The following is a 15350-nucleotide window of genomic DNA, read 5'->3' on the forward strand; positions in this document are numbered from 1 at the left end:
CAAAAATGCCACTATTCTCATATTTGTAACTCATTTTCTATTTCCTTCTATAATCCAAGTCTCTGAACCCCTCAATACTCTTAATAAAATGAATTGATCATAAAACTTACCTTTGATAGAATAAGAATGGCCTTTGGATGAAAATACTTCCTTTGAGAAAAACCCTAGCTTCAATCCAAAGAGATTTCTTGTCTTGTATGAACCCTAGTGAGCTTCATGCACTTTATTTCCTTGGTTTGATGAAGTTGATCTTAATTTCTCTTGGATTCTTGTATATGGAGTGTGGAGAGGGTTCTAGAGGTTTCTTTAGAAAAGTGGAGAGAAAATGAAATGAAATTAATGAACTTGGGTCCCTTATATCAACTTAAAAATCTGTCCCGACCAAGTTATACGGATGCATATACGGTCCGTATGTATGACCGTATAATGGTTCCAGTGGATACCCCAATTCTGGGCAGGTTATACAGTCATATATATGGGCCGTATCTTTTATACGGTCCCTATAGTGAACCGTACAATCCACAGTTTTCCGAAGCTTGTCCTCGCCGACTCGTTTTGCTTCCAATCCTTATGGAACCTTCTTAACACTCGTTTAACACTTCATTAACAATCTAAGGGGAGTTATAACCCTTCTTGGAACATCATTAAGTCAGCATTAGCTCAGTACTTTGCGAACCCATTTCAAAACATGGCTTATACTTTACACTCTTCAACTAACTTTCTTCTCTTACCTCGAATGTCTTTGAAACCTCAATTAGATTTATTATGTAGCCTTTCTTACTTGTAGGAACATCGTATACTTCTTACCCTGCGTTGGTCTAACTATCATACGACGACATGAAATTTTCCGAGTTGTAACACTCAGAATGAGGTTCCATCTCGATCCTCTCACACTCCGCCCGCTCTAAAAGAGCATGGAGGAACCTCAACTCTAACTCCAACACCCCAGTTCCTCCACTGAATGCCTCAGGTTAGGAGATAAGAGAGGCCATCCTTTTGCTGACCCAGTTAGTCGCCACTCAGGCTCAACAGCAAGGTACGGGTTATGGTGATAGAGCTATCAGTGCCAGACCTTGTGATTTCATTAGTTTGAACCCTCCAGAACTCTTTGGGTCAAAACCGGATGAGGACCCGCTGAGCTTCATAGATGGAATGTTGAGAACATTGCGGGTAATGCATGCTTTGGATGTCGAGTCCATAGAGTTGGCCTCCTATAGATTACGGGATGGTTCCATTAATTGGTACACGGTTTGTATGTCATCTAGAGGGGTTAACGCACCTCCACTAGTATGGCAAGAGTTTGTGGATGCTTTGCTACAGCATTATTTGCCGCCAGAGGTTTGACGGGCCAGAGCTGATAGGTTTTTGAATCTTAGACAAGGGAATATAAGTGCCCTAGAGTATAACCTTCGAGTTAATTCCTTGGCTAGGTATGCTCTAGCCAGGGTAGCTGATATGAGAGATGGAGTTCATAGGTTTGTAAATGGATTGGGGCTACATTTGATTGATGATTGTTTGACGGCCTCACTTTAGGAAGGTATGGATATTTCTCGCATTCAGGACCATGCCAGAATTTTGAAGAGCGGCAGCAACAACAAAGGAGTGAGCGTGAGTGATACGCTCAAATTACACCTATTAGTGGTATAACGCGGACGTTGTCAAATATAGTAACCCAACAAGTTTGGGGTCGAATCCCACAGGGAATATGGTGTGAAAAGGTTACTAAAGTCGTAGGATGATAAGTTCTAGGTCTAATGTCTTAATCCGATGATTTTGGTAAACGTTGGTCTTTCTATAACTAATTTCTATCTACTTGCTTTGCTGGAATTTAATGGTAAAAGAAACTAAGATTGTGTCCCCGTTAGATAGGGTGTATGATCATGGGTATTGATCTTGATATACTTATAATGGATCATTATATGAATGCACTTAATCTCTATATGAATCTCTACTATTTCCCAATAAATAAAGATTATGTGTTTCTATGATTTTCCCAAATATAAGAAAGTAACTATGAAGAACGATTAATCATGCCAAGTAAATTCTTCTTATTCCTAAGTGAATTTATTAAACAAAGTTTAAAGCTTTGAGTCCTTGTTAGTTATTCTTACGAACCCTAATTATTTTCCCAAATAAATCAAGGTTTACGGCTTTAATCAACGTTTGCAACCATTAATTATGAATGAAGAATGAAGAATAAATAAGCCCTAATAATCCATTATGTGTATATCAATCACAAACCCAATCACAAAACACCCATCATTGGGTTCACCACCCTAGTAAGGGAATTTAGCTACTCATGACAAAGAACAAGAAATAAGAAATTGAAGAATTCATAATTGCTTACTTTGGAAGAAAAGAGGAATTGATAATACTTGAATTGATGTTTGAACATTAAAAAACTAGAGAGCATTTAATGTTCTAAGTCAAGAGACAAAAAATATAATAACTGAGAACAATTAAAACCCTACAATGACTATTTATAGGTTTTGAAAACGTGAAAGTTACAGATTTGCACTTTGGTCCCGTCGATACGAAATACGGTCCGTAAAGTGAAATACGGACTGTAAACCAGTTTACGACCAAGTCATCCTTCTAGTTGTGAGCAAATTCAATCTTTTAAAATATGGACCGTAAAGTGGTTTACGGCCCGTAAACAGTCCAGTCGTCTTTCAACTTCCAAAACTCTGACTTTCTGCCAAATGCTCGAATGGTTAAATACGTGTTGAAATACGGACCGTAAACTGAAATACGGTCCGTAAACTGAGTTCGTAAATCACCATGTTCTCAGCCTTCCTTTCTGGTTCTGTTATTCTTTAATACGACCATGGAATACGGCCCGTATTTTAGAATACGGACCGTAAACTGAGTTTACGACCACTGCTGTACTTCCAACTGTTTTCATTCCAAGTCTGCTCCGTTTCCTGAAAAACACTAAAAATCACGTAAAATCACATAGACTTGCTTAAAAAATAAGTAAAACTTATAGCAGAAAAGCATCGATTTGTGGCGTAAAATCACGCCACATCAACACCCCCAACCTAAAGTATTTGCTTGTCCTCAAGCAAGACATACAAAACAGCGACTCAATCTAACACCTAGATATCATAGAATAATAATGTCTACATTGGTTCTGACTCTGAACTACCGGCATGCATGTTTTTCTTCAAAGGACCACCCCAACTTTCTATTTTAAAGCAATATACACAACTCAACAACGCTATGACTAATAATGAAGCTTCAATGCATGACATTACATTATCAAACATATTATGATGCACACAAACACTACATTAGGCGGTCACTTTATTTTTCTCAATTCTCATCCTTATGCCCTCACATAGACCAAAGAATGTCTCAACACACATATATACAACAAGAATGGGATGAAGACGAAAGAGAAGGGAAAAACACTCACACTCACAAAGAAATTCATATCTACACATGCAAATACCATAGGCTTGCCCTTATTTTCTATGTTCTCATCCTAGGCTCGTTCGGTTGTGATCACACTAGGACTTGTTCTGGCTTGTAATGTAGGCTTAGGGATGGGTAGGATACTTTTTGGATATTAGTGACTCACCCTCCTTGAACACTACAACATCTCGTCACCTTAATTCGCCTCTTTTCTTTCCACCTCTTTATTTTCTTTCAAGTTTTCGACCTCGATGTGATTTTATTCCTATCTAACTTGCAACTCTTTTGTGTGACAATTTTCTGATTTCCCTTATATATATATATATATATATATATATATATATATATATATATATATATATATATATATATATGCAACTACCACATCGACTTTCTACTAACAAACTCCACCACCCCCAACTTATGTTTTTAACATCTACTTCACATTTAATTCACCCCCAACTTAGGCGCTTTGCCTCATCTATCTAGTAGCATCAAGGAGGGAACAGGTGCGAAAATGGATAATTTGCACAAAGGGTGAGGTTTCATTCGGCTAGCCAAGAAAAAGGTCAAAAGGCTCAAAAAGGGAAACTAGTGATATTTCCAGCTTTTGGTAAGGCTTATTTAGGAAAAGTGACTATTTACACAAAGAAAGCCTAAGATCATTTCACAACCAAACTAACTTTCGGATTTCAAACAAGAGCAACCAGGCAAGTTCTAGATTATACATGCTTAAACAGAATTAAACTAACAACTCACACACACATTGGCATAAGGACAATTATTTTTACACTTGTGACCTCCTAAGCAGTCATTTATCACACACAATACCCCAATAATCATAATGTCATATAAAGAATCAATCATGTCAACCAATAACTGTTCTAAGTGTGCATTTTTCAAAATTTTCGAGGGGTCCAAAATTTCCAAAAACCCATAACACATGCCATCAGTTACAAAGTAACACCAAATAAGTCAAAATTACTCTACTCAACCTAAGCAACATCCTAAACATGCCAGTTTCAACAAAATAAAACCCCCCTCAGGAAAAGAACTCTGGTAAAGAAAAGCCGAGGGGGTTCTTAACCACATATTTACACTACACTACTATCACATAGTCCCACCCCAACTAAAGAATCAAGTATTGTCTTAGTGCTTCACTTATAAGAATGAGGGAAAGAAGTGGTACCTTGGCGCCCTTGGGGCTGTGCGAAACTCACGACTTGCCCGCTGTATCTGGCGGTTGACTCGTGGACTCTCTTGGTTGGTGCCTCGGCTCAACTAATGACTGAAAAATTGCCTGCTGCAGGTCCTTCTTCTCTGTCTTCTTTAATCTCCTGTCCAACTCCTCTGGGTCCTCAGATGGCTCACGAACCCTCTTTCCTATGTCGCGAACAAAGGGTTCGGCATCCTCCGCCTCCTCTTCAGAATCCATCAGGTCCAGCACCTTAAACGTATTAGCCAAAATGGCACGTGGTGCGGCTACCATACCTTGCACTTTTAGTGCCTCAAGCTCCTTCTTCATCTTCTCCAACTCACTCCTCAATGAGACAGACTCCCCACCAGGTGTGGTCTGTTCTCGAATCAACAATTTCGCCTCAAAACTATCCAATCTAGCCTGATACACTTCATGCTTTTTCTCAAACTCCGCATGGATTTCTGTGGTCGCCTTTGTAACCAATTGTTGCACTATTTTAGCCACTTTCGACTTAAATTGCTGCAAGATTTTTCCTACTTGCCTTTCATTCCTCACTGCTTTGACTGTAATCTAGCTGTAGTTAGCATGGCTAAAATGCAGCAACTCCAGCTCTGGATCAGCAGGCTCGACTGTCGCAGCGGCAGTGGCAGACCCCGAGGGAGGGCCCTGTGTGGCCGAAGGTGGTGGTGGAGGTCTTACTTCATAAACACCTAGCGTGGCTGCACAACCCTATGTATCGACAGTATCTGGGACACCTGTCGTGGCAGCATTATTCCTTGTAGTAGCAGCACCAATATCGGACTCTACTGGGTCAGTCCCATAAGCACGGCTCGGACTTAACTCTAGCTGAGTGTCGTCAGCATCACTGGACTGATCTGCCTCTTGGTCCTTCTTGCTCTTCACTTTATTCTTCCTCCAATCCCTTACATGAGCAGTTGTGATGGTGCCGTCCCATTCTGGAATCTGAAATATCCTTGCCCGTCTACATAATTCCGTGATAAGACACGGAAATACCATGTTCTAGTTGGGCTTGTGTGCCCGCACATGCAGCTCCTCAGATATTAGCTCCCCAATATTCATCGGGTACCTTGACATCAACGAGGTAATAGTGACTGCCTGACTGGTGGAGAGGGTATTATCTGCCTGGGTTGGAATGATTCTGTACTGAAGCAACGTCCACCAAAACTTGGCCTCCGTGGACAAACAACTTTTAGCAATCTTGATTCTCCCATCATTAGTCCATTTTTGCTCATGTGGCTCAGATGTGATAATCGCAGCAGTCCATTCCCTCACAGATTTCTTATCTTTCCTGTCTCGTTTGTCTAGGAACAGGCTCAGATCAGTGGAAGCCACAAAATCATTACCAAATAGGACTCTGTTGATGGCTTTGGAGGAAATATCAATAAGTGAGTTCCGGACTGTCACATTTTCTAGAATGGGTATCTCATGCCAAGCACGACTCGACTTCTTCATCGACATCAATACAGCCCCATATAATGCATAGAATTCCCGCACAATGTGCGGCGCATAATCTCCCGTCTCATGAGTGAACACATCCAGCTTGTACCTTTTTATGGTATCATCCAGCTGTGGATGAGCCGAGATACCATCAAAAATCAGTCGCCGTTCTTCAAATATTTTCCGCTGTGGCTGTCCCCCAGTTTTCGTCCCGGCCATCCATTGGTCATACAATTTCTTTGACCTTTTGACCGAGAACTGAAGTTTTTCTTCCTCCAGCCGTTTGGTCCGGACGGCCAGTTTACGACCCGCTAGCGGTGTACCATCATCCGGATCATTACCATCACTTGGCCTGCTGAGTCACTCTCCTGATCCGTTTGGTGGACTGCCCCCCTGCTTGATACTTCCGCGTCAGAATCCCCCTCTTCAGACTAGGAGGCTTCCGACGCAGACTTTGATGGGGTCATAGGTGGGGGCTGTGATGGCCTTGCCGATGTGCCTTGCGTGGGGGCCCCCCTGACATTTGGTGGCGGTATAACCTCTGCGCACTCGAATCCTGATTGTTCCCCTTCCGAATTAAAGGGTTCATCTATCAACCTCGAATCCGAGCGCGCTTTCTTTCTTGTGCCAGTGCTTTTGGCCCCCGCTTTCTTTGCACTCCTTTTTTGACTCATTCCTGCAAAAGACACATTATATTAGCTACCACGGAACATCTGATCAACAATAAGACAAACTGACTTGTGCACAAAAACTGGGTTCTGTCTGTGACCATAAACTGAAAAGACGGACCGTAAATTGAAATACGGTTCGTAAAATACGATCGTAAACTGCTCACTTTTTGGAGACCTTTCTGTCCCTTCGTGACATGCTTAAAGACAGACCGTAAACTGAAATACGGTCCGTAAAGTGAGATCGTTTTTTGCATCACAGACAGAGAACATGTTCTGATTTTAGGATTTTGTTACACATCTCGGTTTCACATTGTTTTGGGGATTAGGTTCCTCAGACTTCACCCAACTTTCTACCAATTTTTCATAATTCCCTCAAGAGTCAAGCTATTGGTGGGCAGAACAAAACTTCAAATTTTGAATTTTAAAGTATGGAATGCCCTCCAACCCATTTGGGTTTTATGAACAACCTCCCAAGAGAATTAAAAGAATTTAACATATCTATCCCCTCATAAGATCATTAACCAAGGTAAGCAAGCACTTAATTTCACAAAACCTAGCCTAATCAATACTTACCATCAAGTTCACACTCACTGCTAGAAGATAAGAGTAGAGAATGTCAATCATACCTTTTTATTATGAACCAACAAATCACAATCAGCAAAGACTTGGAGAACACAACTTCAATCACAACCAAATTTAACCCTAGGGCAGAGGGATTACGAATTTTGGTGAGAGTGGGTTCGTTTTTTAGTGTGAGTTGTGTATTTATGGAGTTTAGAAGAATGGAAGATGATGGGTTATGGTGGGAAATCATGGGAATGAGGAGAGTTAAGGAGGAAAGTTGAAGAGGGAACGTTACTGGAGTGTGAGTTAATGGAGGGAAGTTAATGGGGGTGAAACGGTTCTCTGCCCTTGATTTAAATCATTGCCCTCTATTATATTGAAATCGTGATTTTTTTTATTATTCTAAATACGGTTCGTAAAGTGATTTACGACCCGTATTTAGAGATGTTGATATGGGCAGTACACTGTATTGTCTCATGAAAGATTACGATAAGAATTACGGACCGTATTGTGAAATACGGTCTGTCCTCCATGGTCGTAAACTATCATGTTACATTACAGTGCTTACTGTTTTGTGACATTGTTAAACACGCCCTGTTTTACGAGCCGTATTGTGAAATACGATCCGTAAACTGCAGGCGTATTTTACAATGTTGCGAGAGAGTTTCTTACTACTGAACTTACCTGCTATTTAGCAATATTTCTGCAATATATTCCTGCACCAAAACAACCATTACCCTATATGTAAATTAAAAAAAAACAAACAAAAGAAAAATAAACATTACACTTGGGTTGCCTCCCAAGAAGCGCTTGATTTAATGTCGCGGCACGACGGTGGTGACCATTCACTCGTTATCTTAGTACAACAGGTCATTGTTCGTTCCGAGATGCTTCAACCTGTAGCGATCAACAATCCTATCCTCCGAAACCATTCCGTGATAGTGCTTCAATCTCTGCCCATTCACCTTAAATGTCCGAGTTCCATCTCCAGACATTAACTCAATTGCTCCATGGGGTGAAACACCTACCACCTCAAACGGAACAGACCACCTTGATTTAAGCTTACCAGGTAGCAACTTCAACCGAGAGTTAAACAGCAATACAGGGTCACCCTTGTAGAACTCTCACTTCAGGATCTTCTTGTCATGGTATTGCTTCATCCTTTCTTTATAAAGTGCTGCACTCTCATATGCCTAGTACCGAAACTCATCCATCTCATTTAGTTGAAACAACCTAAGCTTGGTTGCTTCCTCCCAATCCATATTCAGTTTCTTTAGTGCCCACATAGCCTTGTGCTCAAGTTCAACCGGCAAGTGACAGGCTTTTCCGAATACAAGCTTGAAGGGTGAAGTCCCAATCGGAGTCTTGAAAGCAGTCCGGTATGCCCATAGAGCATCATCGAGCTTGCGGGCCCAATCAGTTCTATTTGTATTCACTGTTTTTGCTAGAATACTCTTGATCTCCCTATTGGACACTTCAACCTGTCCACTTGTCTGAGGGTGATTAGGCGTTGCCACCCTATGTTTTACACCATATTTCTCCATCAGTCCCGCGAAATCTCTATTACAAAAGTGGGATCCACCATCGCTGATTATAGCCCTCGGAGTACCAAAACGAGTAAATATGTTCTTCTTGAGGAACCCCAAAACACTCTTGGCCTCGTTATTAGGTAAAGCCACCGCTTCTACCCATTTTGACACATAGTCCACAGCAACCAAGATGTATTTCATGCCACCTGAACTCACAAAGGGTCCCATAAAGTCAATCCCCTAGACATCGAACACTTCTACCTCCATAACAAAATTCATAGGCATCTCTTGCCTTCTGCCAATATTCCCTTGCCTCTGACATTGATAAAAGGACTGTACTAATAGATTAGCATCATCAAAAATAGTAGGCCAGTAATAGCTGCACTCGAGTACCTTAGCCGCAGTCCGGTTTCCGCTATGATGACCCCCAATAGGAGAGTCATGGCACGCCTTTAGAATCTCCATCACTTCACTTACCGGAACACAACGCTGAATGATGTTGTCAGCGCATGTTCGGAACAAATAAGGCTCGTCCCAATAGTACTGTCGAGCATCCCGCAAGAATTTCTTCTTTTGGTAGGCTTTGATATCTTCTGGAACTATGCCTGTTACCAAATAATTGGCAATGTCAGCATACCACGGTGCCACCTCATTTGACACAGCCAACACCCTCTCATCCGGAAAAGCATCATCTATATCAAGCTCATCAGAAGGTCTCCTAGCCTCTTCAAGCCGAGAGAGATGGTCAGCAACCTAGTTTTCAGTGCCCTTGCGGTCCTTCACCTCAAAATCAAACTCTTGCAGCAATAGCACCTATCTGATCAGTCGCGGCTTTGCTTCCTTCTTTGCCATGAGGTATCTCAAGGCTGCATGATCAATGTAAACCACTACTTTGGACCCCAACAAGTAGGCTCGAAATTTCTCAAAAGCAAACACAATGGCAAGAAACTCTTGTTCCGTCACTGTGTAATTCATCTGGGCAGTATTCAGTGTCCTGCTTGCATAATAGATTGGGTGCATAATTTTATTGTGCCTCTGCCCAAGCACAACACCTATTGCAAAACCACTAGCATCACACATCCGCTCAAATGGCAGGGACCCGTCAGGAGCAACAATGATAGGAGCAGTAGTGAGACGCTCTTTTAACCCCTCAAACGCCTTCTGGCACTTATCATCAAACACAAATTTAGCCTCTTTTTCAAGAAGCTTGCACATTAGGTTAGCAATCTTGGAGAAATCTTTGATGAAGCGCCTGTAGAACCCAGCATGTCCCAAGAAACTTCGGACACCTTTGATTGAGATAGGTAGTGGAAGTTTTGCAATCACATCAATTTTTGCTTGATCGACCTCGATTCCCTTTTCAGAGATTTTGTGACCGAGGACGATTCCTTCCTTTACCATAAAATGACACTTCTCCCAATTTAGCACGAGATTTGTCTCCTCACATCTTTTCAGCACTTGACCCAGATGGCCCAGACAGTCTTCAAACGAATCCCCCACAACAGAGAAGTCATCCATGAATACTGCCAAAAAGTCCTCTACCATGTCAGAGAAGATTGACATCATGCACCTCTGAAACATGGCTGGTGCATTACACAACCCAAAAGGCATCCGGGTAAATACAAACTTCCCATAAGGACAAGTAAAGGCGGTCTTCTCCTGATCTTCCAAAGCAATGTTGATCTGATTGTAGCCCGAATAACCATCAAGGAAGCAATAGTAGGAACGCCCTACCAGCCTATCAAGCATCTGATCAATGAAGGGCATAGGGAAATGGTCCTTGCAAGTGGCTGTGTTGAGCTTGCGATAGTCCATGCAAACTCTCCATCCTGTGACAGTTTTGGTCGGGATCAACTCATTCTTTGCATTCGGCACAACAGTAATGCCGCCTTTCTTAGGAACACATTGGACTGGGCTCACCCATTTACTATCAGCATTTGGGTAAACCACGCCCGCATCCAGTCATTTGATGATCTCTTTCTTAACGACCTCTTGCATATTCTCATTCAGTCGCCTCTGATGCTCTACACTCGGTTTGCTATCTTCCTCAAGCTGGATTTTGTACTCATAGATCCCAGATGGAATACCTCGAATGTCTGCTATGGTCCAACATATACCACACCTATACTCCCTTAACACCTCCAAGAGCTGTAAAATCTGCTCCTCAGTCAATAGGGCTGAAAAAATCACCAGTAATGTATTGTCTGGACCAAGGAACTCATATTTCAGATGTGATGGGAGCTGCTTAAGCTCCAACGTAGGTGGCTCAATGATCGAAGGCTTTGCTGGAGGAGTTGTTCTATTTTCCAGATCAAGATTTAGCTTCTTTGGGTGGTAGGAATATGAACCCAACCCACCAAGTGAATTAACTGTCTCCACATAGCCTTCCATGTCTTCAGCATCAAAATTCATAAGAATACCAGCTAGAGCTTCACCCAAACTTTCTTCTTCCATCTTGAACTCCACTGCTTCATCAACGACATCAAATGAATCAATTACCGAAATACTCTCATAAGCAGTTGGTAACTTCATCCCTTTGCTAGCCTGAAAAGTCACTTCTTCATTGTTGACTCGGAACTTGATTTCATTTTTCTTCGAATCCATTAGAGCCCTCCCTGTAGCAAGGAAAGGTCTCCCCAGAATGATAGGAATGTCCCGATCAACATCACAGTCAAGAATCACAAAATCAGCGGGCAACAAAAAATCACCAACCCGCACAATTACATCATCAACCACCCCAACAAGTTTTTTGATAGACCTATCAGCCATCTGCAGTCTCATAGTAGTTGGCCTTGGCATCCCCAAACCTGATTGTTTATATATAGCAAGGGGCATCAAATTTATACTCGCCCCATTATCACACAAAGCACGAGTAAAATCATGGTGCCCAGTAGAACAAGGAATGGTGAACGCCCCAGGATCTCCCTTTTTCTGAACAGTTGTAGTTGAAATGATGGATCTCACAGTGTGAGTCAAACTCACGGTTTCATGTTGCACCGTTTTCTTCTTGGTCAGCAGATCCTTCAAATATTTAGCAAAACCGGGCATCTCTTTGACAGCTTCCAAGAAGGGAAAATTCAGAGATAACTGCTTCAACTGATCATAAAACTTCTCGAACTTAGCAACTTCCTTCTTCTTTACCAACCTCTGAGGAAAAGGATGTTTAGATTTGAAAAGCTGCGTCAAAGGGCGGAGAGCCCCTTTTACATCCTGCTTGCTTGTGTTATCAGCTTCCTTCACCATCTCTGGAATATCAACAACCTTCTTGTTAGTAGAATTCTCATCAGCAATAATGGGTGCTTCAGACTGCACCTCTGTCACCACCTGACTAGGGGGCCGCGACGAGCACCCGGTGCTAGCCCACCTGGGCACCCCCCTTAGCTTACTCTTATGCTTACATTTAGGTGAGCCACATAATTAGACATACATTTCCATTCATTCGTCAAACTAGTCCCATTGGACGATAACATCTTTAATCATCATAGGCGTCTATGCCACTATTATATCCCGTGTTTTCACACGTTGGAAAAATTTGGAAATAATCTTGACTTGTAAGAAATAAGGTCATAATTAATTTTTATTTGATATAGGAGTTGTGTATGAAAGAATATTAATGTGGAAGTGTCGAATAAGGCTAAGGGCAAAATGTGGAATTTCGGAAATTAGTTTCGGGAATTGCAAAAATAAAATTTGTAGCCAATTGGGCTTGCAAAAATAAGAAGCACAATGAGGCCCATTTTTTTTGACAAGGGTGGCCGGCCAACATGGCCCAAACCCATACCTTTAAGATATTTCCCATGTGCTAATTAGTGAGTATTAGTCTTTATCTCTTAAGAAGGTTCAAGAGGAAAATAAGACAAGGAAAGAAAAACAAGAACAAGAGCAACACTAAGAGACCATTTCGGGTTTGGCATAGAAAAATTACCCCCTCCAAATCTTGCCTCCAAAATTATTTTCTTGTTGGAATCCTACTAATTCTAGGTCCCTTTGCAACTTGGTGTAGTTGGTTTGGAAGGAAGAAGTCTTGTTTCTTCAAGTTGACCCTATATTCAAGTGTAGAAGATTGAGTAAAAAGGTAAGAATTTATTCCTTATTATTGTGTTATGAAGTTTTGTTTGTGTTGTAGTATGTGGGAATGAGTTGATTGTACGGAAAAATGGAAGTGTACCAAGTGGGTATGTATATAGGCATGTGGCCGTGTATATATGTATGTGTATAATTATAATGTGTTGAATTTATATCATATTCTAGTTGTGGTTGGGGTGAAATGCCTATTGGAAATGAAAGTTAAATGAATTTGATAGAAGTTGAAAAATAGTGATGTAGCCGTGGGGTGTCTTTGGTATAATGAGAATGAATCAATTTTGTTTAGCAAGTTAGTAGTGTTGTTGTGATGTTTGCAAGGTACATGAAAGTAAAACGATATAAGTTTGTTATGAAATGGAATGTAGAAGTTTATGTCGTTTTAGAATGATTTTACGACATTATGAAAATGAAGTTATTAAGTTGCAAATTATGATGAGTATTGATGAATTTGGAAGATGAAAACATGTCATGAATATGTATGCCAAAGATTAGAAGTTTTGAATAAGTTATGACTTCGGCGGAAAGTTCGTATATTATGTATATCGTGTGTATAATTTAAGGAAACGATATGAAACGCTTCTAAACTATGTTGTGATGATCTAGTTGATAATGAATGTGAAATCATTGAAATTGGTTTGGAAATTGAAGTTGAAATGAAGATAATGGCATTATGTCGGCAAGTAGAACTAGTGTTGCCATATTGTGTTTCTAATGTTTGTTGTTGATGTTGATGTTGTTGTTTGGGTTGTTGTTGATGATTGTGAGCCGAGTTAAGTTCTCGGGGGTGCTATATGTATAGGGGAAGTGCTGCCGAAATTTCGGTAGACAAATATGAGTTGAATTGAATTCGGAGCATCTATAACTTACAATTGGTAAATGTGACCATTTGCCGATTTTCGACGAAACGGAGAGTGAGCTTCGATAGGCTTAAAAAGCTCAAAAGGTATGTAAAGCTACCCCAATCCTTCTTTTGGCATGTCTAAGTGTTTTAGGATCGGATTCGGGCCTCAAAAGACCTTCTTGGCCATCGGAATCCGCAAGAGAAAATCTCAGTTTTTCCTTCAGTAGAATTGAACCATTTTGATATGCTTTTCCTGAAATTATGTAAACTTTCTCTAAACTCCTTGAAAAGCTATAGAATGTCCGTAGAACCTTTATAGGTGACCCCATAAGCTTAAAGGGCGTAATTTGAGCCCACCGCCTTGCTTGTTCCGAGGTGGGCCCGCTATTCCCGATTTTGCCCTTAATGTACTAAAGTCCCCTTTTCGAACGATTTTTGAAAGAAACGTTTCGACTACCCTTTTAATTACCTAACTAATATGGTTTTAAATATTCCATTAAGTCTGATAAATTGTTTTGATACTCGAAACTCATTTACTATGATTCCTTCCGACTTCATTGGATTTGTTTGTCATTAATATGCCTCATCGAGTCTCTGAAAATATTTATGATATTTTAACTGCATTTAGTTTCTCACTACTCTATTCATGGATGCCCCAATGTTTCCCACACTGAGCCCGGGCCAGGATATGTTGTCAAGCGTAATCCCCTGCATTGTTCGCCGTGCCTCGATGTGAGGGGGCAGGTATACGCGTACATGGGTTTGTGGAGTATGCTGTGCCATGTACGTTTGTTCTGATATGATTTACTATGGCCATCTGATATGACATATTATGTTACGGGGTTATGCCCCTATTCTGATTCTTCTGTGTTGTGGCAACAGCGTCGGGAGGGTGGCCACGTTCTGTCTGCCGAGTCCCTTGGCAGGGGCCGGATTTGATATGACATATGTTTCTGTACACACTCCGCATGTTTTGAAAATATATATATATATATCTGATACCTTGTATTTTCTGTTTACTTTTTGTACGTTCTATACCAGTTATGAGTTTATTTCTGCAACTCAGGCTTTACATATTCAGTACATATTTCGTACTGACCCCCTTTCCTCGGGGGCTGCGTTTTCATGCCGCGTAGGTACCGACGACAGGTTTGCTGATCCGTCCGCTTAGGATCTCATTCTGCTATTTTTAGAGCGCTCTTTTATTCAGAGCCATCTTTTGGTTTAGTCTGTCACTTCTATATATGTATATTCTCGTTCATGGGTACGGCGGGGCCCTGTCCCGTCATATGATTCTGTCGGTCTGTTTAGAGGTCTGTGGACATGTTTGTGGGTTGGGATCTTTCTGTACAACTGTGTGTATATGTTGTGTTTTGGCGATCCCATTCGCCGTGGCGGCCGGTCCGCATATATTTAGATGTTACTCTGTTGGCCCAGTGTGGCCTTTGTTGGTATTTTCTGCATGCAGGGTATGTGGGATAGTCCGTAAAACAAAGGAAACTCTGCCGAAATTTTTCTGGAAATTATCTAAATTGGAAATAAAGCCTTGTCGGCTTCTGCTTTATACTAGAATGCATTTGATACAA

Source organism: Lycium barbarum, chromosome 2, assembly GCF_019175385.1.
Source record: "Lycium barbarum isolate Lr01 chromosome 2, ASM1917538v2, whole genome shotgun sequence".
NCBI classification, from domain to species: Eukaryota; Viridiplantae; Streptophyta; class Magnoliopsida; order Solanales; family Solanaceae; genus Lycium; species Lycium barbarum.